Source organism: Adiantum capillus-veneris, chromosome 10 (genome assembly GCF_014529385.1).
Source record: "Adiantum capillus-veneris isolate H3 chromosome 10, ASM1452938v2, whole genome shotgun sequence".
Lineage (NCBI taxonomy): Eukaryota > Viridiplantae > Streptophyta > Polypodiopsida > Polypodiales > Pteridaceae > Adiantum > Adiantum capillus-veneris.
The window spans coordinates 16,695,547-16,704,524 of record NC_140940.1 but is presented as its reverse complement, the minus strand read 5'-3'; positions in this window follow the sequence as shown (position 1 = coordinate 16,704,524).

Sequence of the window (8,978 nt, the reverse complement as noted above, 5' to 3'; positions counted from 1 at the left end):
TTGGCTGGTGGAGCAGTATCATGGCGTTCTAGATTACAAGATTGTGTTACTCAGTCTACTACAGAGGCTGAATATGTTGCAGCATTAGAGGCATGCAAAGAATCAATTTGGCTTAATCGACTAGTAACAGATTTGGGAATCAAAGAAGAGATGCCTGTGTTATATTGTGATAGTCAAAGTGCTATACAATTGGCTCGCAATCCAGTTTATCACTCAAAGACAAAGCATGTGGATGTGAAGTATCATTTCATCAAGGAAATGCTCGAAGATAAGCAATTTCAGCTTGTCAAAGTTCACACCACAGAAAATCCTGCTTATCTACTTACAAAAGAACTTCCCTCAGAGAGATTTGCGCATTTTCGCAAGCAGTTAGGTGTAGGGTAGTACATCACTTTTCTACATCTCTTGTATATTAGCTTGTATAGTAGCTTCTCTCACACTTAAAGTACCACATTGGACTTTAAGTGGGAGCTTGTTGGGGTATCAAGCCCAATGTGGTCGCCCAGGTAAGTGGGCGGGCCACCAGGTATGTACACATATTCTTTTGTAAAAACCTAATAAGAACTCACTATGCTCTACACATTACAGTAGAGCGAGTTCACCATATCGTCGTGATCTTCTTCTCGCACTCTCTCTCGCGTCGCACTTCCGCTCGTACTCCTTCACCCTTCACTTGAGGGGGTAGTCTTTATATATATAGTAGTGTCTATACTATATCATAAGACTGAGGATTGAGGCATGGGCCTGGCCCTGGGGGAAGATCCCGAACCCTTCCTTTTAAAACAAGTTTTTTTCTCTTTTCCGTTTGTTTTTGAATTTTCTTTTTGGTCTCACATAATGTTGTGTTGTGTGGGTGTCGAGCTCACACGCACAGAGCATACCTCAAGCGCGTACATAGTTGCACCTGGCAGCTCTGTCTAAGCTACCTACAGCTAACAAAACTGATTAACACTAATTAACATTATATACACATTACCTAACACAACAAGCTGCACACTGACAACCTACCAGTGTCTACTGCACATTACAGAACTATACTAACTAACAAACCTGCTAAAACCTGCACCTTACAGAGCTTAATAGATCTAACAAAACCTTCACATTACATCCACTTAATAGAGCTAACAAAACCTGCTAAAACCTGCACATTACAGTCACTAACAGATCTAACACAATTAAAAAAAACCTGAAAATGATAGAAATGAATGGCTTCATGAGGTAGCACTGAGTGCTCTTCAAGATTAGTACAAGCCAGTCCTTAGCAACGGCGCCAAAAATGGGCGCTTTTATCGCACGTGTCGGAGGGTAGAGCTTGCCGAACACTATGTGCAAGCCATAAATGGCTGCAAGCACACAACTAGACTATCCTAGTAAGCTCAAAGGGGCAATGGTGTGTCACTCACTGCTCAATGCTTTGCCATCGTGAAGGATCATGTTCCGCGAAGAAGAGGGAGCTGCCTTTGCCGCGCTCAACCGCCTCGCCGTCGTCGATGCCGCTAAAATGCTCTCTCTCTCTCTCTCTCTCTCTCTCTCTCTCTCTCTCTCTCAAGCATACACACACATACACACACACACACACACACACACACACTCATGAGCACATGATGGAGAAGGAGGTAGAGGTAGAGCAAGAGCACTTCTTTAGCATGCACCTCAAAGAATGAGGTTTTTAGGTCAAAATGGACCTTTTATATGAATCTGACCCATTCACACATGGGCGCCCACACTAGCCGATCATAGCAAAAATCATGTAAAAAATGGGATAAGTGGTGCGCCTCTCATCGGCGATCACCTACGCACCTATAGGACCAAAAAGCCTGGTCCATGACTCAAATAAGTGATAAGGCGTCCGTCAAAGGTGATAGGGTGTCTGTAAGTGGTTAACAGGAGATGTCGTTAAGCTGTTTCCAAAACCTGCTAGATTTAGACATTTTGTGGCAAGTAAGAATTTCACCCTGAGGCTTCCCAAACTTCATACTTAGAGTCTAAAGAGTTATACTAGTGACTTGAGCTTAGCATAATCATTTTCTATTTTTAGACTCCTATAATTGCTCTCAATCATCTCCTTTGTCCTGTACCTTTGATCAAGGCTATCTGGGACACATTGATCCTTCCTTGACCTATACCTATGATTGAGATAACTAGTTGCAATTACCCTTGCTCTTCTATGGACTTTCCCCTTTTGGTCTCAAGCCTTGACCAAGTTGATTCAATAGCACTTAATCAATTTCACTTGTTCTCTTTTTATTTTCCCTAGACTTAAGTGGCCAATTTAAGGTGGAAAATACTTTTAGAAGATTAGAAATTAATATTCATTACACTTTGGAGGCTTTTAGTGATAAGAATTTGCCAAAAATTTCATTGGCAAATGTACATCGATGGTGCTTTTGGTTTGACAATCGGGTACATGTCACAAAGAGTGGAATATTGGCTTACTTTGGAGGGACCAATGTTTGCAAACAGTAAGGTGGATTCCAAAGACATGATTTTCTGGCTTGCCAAGGAAGGCATATGCGTTATGTCACGAGGGAATGTCACTTAGTTCTTGTTCATAAAGAGCTTTCTTATTCGTAAAGAGCTTCTCTTTCTCTCATTAAGTGCTCTCTCTGTCTCACGTGTCTCTTGACAAGTTGGAGTCTTTCTTCATCTCAATTCTCTAGCTTTATATTCAAACTTTGACTTTACCTCTCTTTCTCTCTCTTGCAATGAGTACATGAGGTTTGCTCAGTTGAACAACCAAGGTGTGGTAGGATTGTGCTTCAATATGGTACCATTGTTTAAGTGTTGAATGACGGCTAGTTGATCGTTAGTATTTATAGCCCACATTGGCTACTATGCAACTGCTTCATGCAACCTCCAACCCACAATGCTCCCACCACAACCCTTTTTCATTGGTTCAATTTTGTCATTGCTGCTCTCACGACCTCTCGCATGTACTCACCCTTATCTTCTTGGCCCTCAACCCTCATGCGTTATGTCATAAAAACCTAATATCTACTTTCCCAAATGATTTTCTCATATTAAACTGATCATTTAATATGGGGAGATACCAAGGGGAGCAAAGGCTAGATATTGGAAAGACTGCCAGACTTGTCTCAATAGGGGATCCAAAGGAGGGGAAATAGGGATCCAGATGGGGATGTTCTACTAAAGACCAAAGTAAACCGGTGGAGTTTAATTAAAGACCCTTAGGTTTAACTCCATCAAAGACTTCCAAAGGCTAAAGTTCCAAATTTTTACTCTAAAAGTCCTAGGCCATGGGAACTACTCTTAGTGACTAAAGTGTTGAATGCTAAAGTCAACAAAGTGGCTACAGGAAAGGACAGAAGAGTGAGCAAGCTGGAAAGAGACAACACACTCTCTCTCACACACACACATCAGTTTACCTTTCCACAAAGCAAATAGGACACATGTCAGGCATGCAGGAAAACCCCCAATTCTTGCATGAATCCTATTGGATGGACATAGAGGTGGACCAATGAGGGCTCAGCTAGTGTAAACTAAATTTCTTATTTTATAAATGCTTAAAAAAACAACCAATAATAATTAGTCTCCCTAAAAAACTATTGGACGGTCAAAAGGTCCAATGAGAATTAAGCAACCCTTAAATTTGCTTAATTCCTATTGGTCAGAAGACTAAAGGTCCAATATGAAGAATTCAGATAATTAAATTAATTATCTGAGATTTTACAAAAAGGGAAATAGGATTGACACTTGTCACAAGGCTCTTGACTGGGCCTCTCAAATGCTATTGGCTAAACTTTTCATAGGCCAATAGGAAGCCAGCAAGAGTAAAAGGCTTGCTCAAATGCTATTGGCTAAGCTTTTCAAGGGCCAATAGGAAGCCAACATGAGTAAATTGCAATAGGGGTCGACCACGACGAGAGAGGGGGCTGATTTGTGAAGGCATTATTCCACACACACTCACCCAAGCTCATGTGCGAAGTAAAGAAGGTCTATCTCCTTCTCAAGCTTTAATGGAAAGCTCTTCATCTACTCCAAGCTTGTGAGAAGGGAGGCCTACACCAACAAACTCTTGGCTGGTGATGCAAATCCAACCAAGAGACAAGCTCCAATGCATGCTCATCTTCTCTACCATGCTAATTACAAAGCTATGCTAAGCTATTATGAGTGATTATGTGAGGAGAAATACTTCTTTCCGGTAAGGATACTTCTTCTTCCTCTAGATCTACTCTCATATCCTGCTAGCTCTCACCATCTTCAAAGGTGTGTGAGGTCTTGGGTTTGAGACCGTGAGGGAATTGATGTTATATGTTATCACGTGTAAGTTTGGTGCATGAAGCTTCCATCTTCATTGCACCAACGGGTTTTTACCAAGGAACACAAAAGAATTGTAATGTACAAAGTCTCTCTTAATGGGAGAAGCTATAATACAAATGCCTAATGGAGGGGGGACCGATCCATGTAAATCTGGTTCTCAATAGTTGTCAATTGTTCTATTTCTCTCCCTTTTTCAAGTATTGTTATGCCAAACTAATTAGGTGTTATGCTAATGTTGTTATCTCCAACCAAGCACTCTTCTATGCTCATTAGGAACTTTCTCTTAATGAAATGCTCATTATGTTAAGTTATTTTCCGCTATTTACAAGCTATTTAGACCATTAAATGTTACATTGGTATCAGAGCTATCGGTTTCTCTTTTCTTGCTCAAGAAGAGAGGTCCTCAAGCTTGCTACTAAAAACGGTTGGTATTATTAATTGCATGAGGGTAAGTAGAATAGGGATTTATTATCCTTGAGGTGAGCCTGGTTCATGTAGTTAATGGGGTATCACCGTCGAGAGCTATGGTCTTAATAATGGAGTCCCAAGGGGCTTGCCTACGGCTTAACCATTATTGAGCTATTAGAAGCTTGACAGGAACCGGTGCCGACTGGGCTATGATAAACCCTCTCTTCTATTCCTTGCAATTAATGATATTTCGAGCCACAGGTATAGATGCTTGAGTGCTTATCTTTGAAAGTAAAGAGGAGTAGCAAGTAGGGCTTGAAGTGCCAAAGTACAAGTAAAAATTTACACCTAAAACTTATTTAGAATGGCTAGCAATAGTAGAGAGAGTGAAATTAATGTTGATGGCTTTGATTTTGCTAATGATCAAGCTACTAATGATGCTCCTATGTTTGTGAACTATCTTGCTACTAGGCTTCAATAAGCCATGGGAAACCCATCCCTCCAAGGAGAAGTGCAACAAGAATTACACATCCATGGGATTCTCCAATCTCCTCACCCAGAAGAGGGCGGTCCTATGAAAGCTCCTAGTGAGATTTCTAAAAGAGGGCTCTCTACGGTGAGAGAAGAGCAGAACCCATACGAAGGGCGCAAAATCTTACAAGTTGATGGGCAACTCCCTCACAAAGGAGAGCCCAAATCTCAATGGTAGAACCCTCACCAAAAGTACGAGAAAGAAGTGAATCTCCCGTCACCTCGGCGGAGATGACACCGCGAAGATGGTGGGCAAAACACTCTCCAACACCCCCTAAACGGAGAAGACCATCGCATAGTCCTTCTCAACATAATTCAAAGAAGGAAGAAAGGAAGTATGAGAAGAAAAAGGCGAGAAAGGGGTCACCCTCTTCTCCATCTTCATCATCCTCTTTAAAAGAGGAGGAGGTGAGAAAGAGGTCACCCTCTTCTCCATCGCCATCATCCTCCTCCTCTTTTGAAGGAAGTGATGGTGCAGCTCCCAAAGAACTCAAAAGGAGAGGCCATAGAAAATCCTATGCCGCTTGGAAGAGGTCGTCCAAGCTCAAACAATTCAAGGAGGGAGGAAAGAGTATCTCTTTTCTTACCTACGATGGCATCTTTGGTGCTACGGACAAAGACTTGGCCTTTATTCAACAATTTGATGCGGCATTTGGAGATGAGGGATTCACAGAGTCCTCAAAGATACATCATGTAGCCATGCATCTCCAAAAGTCCGCCAGGCAATGGTGGTCTAGCCTATGAGCACACGGTGAAGCTCCACAAACATGGAAAGTTTTAAGAGCTTCCATTATGAAGCAGCTTTTGGCTAGCGATGCCAAAGACAAAGTTCTCACCAAATGACAAATCTTGAAGCTCTCTCCCTACGAATCTATTCACAAATACATAGACAAGTTTTAAGATTTACATCTCAAAGCCACTGTCTACAAAAAGATAGATTTTGGAGAACAAAAACAACAATTTTGTGTGGGTTTATCTGAAGATATGGCGGAGTATGCCAACTCCCAAAGGCCTCGCACTATTTCAGCGGTCATACACCATACTATGGTGGCTTCACTAATCAACTTCCAACAAGGGGCTAAGAAAAATCTTAAGCCCATGGAAAGCAAAGACCGTAAGGAGCCTAAGGGGAAGGACCATGTCCAAAAGTCTCCCAAGGGAAAATTCAACAACAACAAAGCTAAGGAGAAGGGAGTCTACAAAGGCAAAAAGAGACTCTCTCCTGAAGAGCTTGAGCTTTATCTCAAGGATAACCGTTGTTTCAAATGTGGGGAGCAAGGGCATGCTTTTCGTGCTTGCCCACAAAAGAACACACGCAATGAACCTTCTAGAGCTTCCATAGTTGAAGTTCAAGAAGAAGATGCTCATCGCAAAGGATCTCCTCTATGTCATGCTTGGGGAAAGGTAAGAGAACATGATGCTTTCATTCTCTTCGATAGTGGCTATACTCACAATTTCATATCTACGGAGTTGGCCACTAAACTAGACATCCAAGCCTTTGAGATGGGAAATACCCTACCAGCCAATGGTGCTTTCAAGGGAGAAGAAGTCCCAGTTACTCCCTTAATTGGGAAATTGAGGCTTCATGTCCAAAGCTATGTGGACAAAGAGGATTTCTTCATCTCTCCCCTTAAGCATGAGGACGTAATCCTAGGGGCACCATGGTTTGATCGCATGGCGGCCAACATCAAGTTCCCTGAAAGGCAAATTTACTTTAAGTACAGGGACAAAGACATGTACATATATGCTAACAAGTCAGGTAACACTATACCTCTTGTACATAAGCAAGCTTTTGATAAGTCAATAAAGAGCTCTATTTCCGTGTACATGATATTTGTAAAAGACTCTCAAAATGAACCTAATGTTTTGTCAAATAAAAATTAAGGAAATAGAAAAGAATTTGGGTTATCGAATTTTCTTAATGAATTCCAAGATGTTTTTTTCCCGGGGGATTCACTCTATATACAATACGAGACGCCACCTGCGAGCGGACAACTTTGATAAAACCCCTATATATGACTCATATTAGGGAATATGACCCCCCTTTCTACGCTTATATGACAATCAATGAAGGAAAATATCATACCCCTATCTTACAAATAAAATTTAGTTCTCACGTGATTGTACTGAGTCAAACTAGTCAAAGATTGTGTAGCATAGTGACTAGCAATGTACTAAGGAACCACTTTTGTTGATAACTAGATGTACCCTCAATGTGTCTTAGTTTGACTTTCAAACTATGTGCTCGATAAGCCTGCACTCTGGCTACTAGTCCAATTCTGACCCATCCAAAGGTGGTGTAAATAAACCCTTGACCTACTCCAAATCAGCCCTTATCTATGATCGGCTTGATGCAAAATTTGATGTGTGACTTGATACAAAACTTCCCCTAAATTCATCTAAGTTCTAGTGCACATCGGTGACCAATCGTTACAAGTAATCAACCTGGGTCCCCCACCCCCCCTAAATGTGATACCCCCTCCCTTATTTTTAAGCTTGAGAGATAAATTATTGGGGGCCTCCCCCTAAATTATACGCTTATGTAGCTTGTAAAAAAAACTCCCTCCCATGCACTTACGTGGTGCGGTAAGTTTTCCATGGTGAATCCCCCGGGGTTTTTATTGATGACATCCCTAATGAATTGCCTCCAAAACAAGGGGATGATGACCATGCAATTGAGCTTCTTCTAGGAAGCTCACCACCTAATAAACTTCCTTATCGAGTTTCGCAAGCTCAACAAGAGGAAATTATGCGGCAAGTGCATGAGCTGGTTGAAAAAGGAATGGCTAGGCCTAGTTCATCTCCATTTTGTTCACCAGTTTTATTAGTGCATGGCACATATCGTATGTGTGTCAACTATAGAGCACTAAATAGGATCACATCAAAAATAGGTTTCCCGTTCCGCGGGTAGAAGACCTATTTGATAAGCTACAAGGATCGACCTACTTTAGTAGGATTGACCTAAAAAGTGGCTATCACCAAATAAGGATAGTGGATCAAGACATTGTAAAAATCGCATTTCGCACTACGTTTGGTCTCTACTAATTTATTGTCATGCCTTTTGGCTTGACCAATGCACCAGCTACATTCAATCGCATGATGAAGAAGCTGTTTAGGCCCCACCCACAAAAACATTGGAGTGTTCTTTGATGATATAATCATCTACTCCAATTTCGTGGGACGAACACAAACAACACCTCCAGGTAATTTTTCAAGTTCTACGAGAGAATAAGCTTTACATAAATCAAAAGAAAAGTGAATTTTTCTAACAAGAGATTTAGTATTTAGATCATATTATCTCTAAAGATGGCATCCAAATGGATCCATCAAAGTTAGAAGTAATAAAAGCATGGCCTAATCCAAAGAATCTGCATGAATTAAGAAGCTTTATATGTATGTGTGCATACTATAGACGCTTCATAGAAAAATTCTCACTCATATCAGGACCATTGCATGACCTAACAAAAAAAAACATTAAGTAGGCATGGTCTACCAAGGAGAACACTGCTTTTGAAAAGCTTAAAGAGAACTCTATCTCTCAACCTGTGCTTACACTACCAGATCCCTCAAAACCATTTGAGGTCCAATGCAATGCTTGTGGTGATAGCCTTGGAGAGCCGTGTTGCTCCAAGAAGGGCACGCCATATCATATGAAAGTGCTCAACCCAGTTAAGCAAGCTCTAGGCATATATGAAAAGGAACTGTTAGAAGTTCTACATGCCCTAGACACATGGAAGCACTATTTATTGGGGACTCCT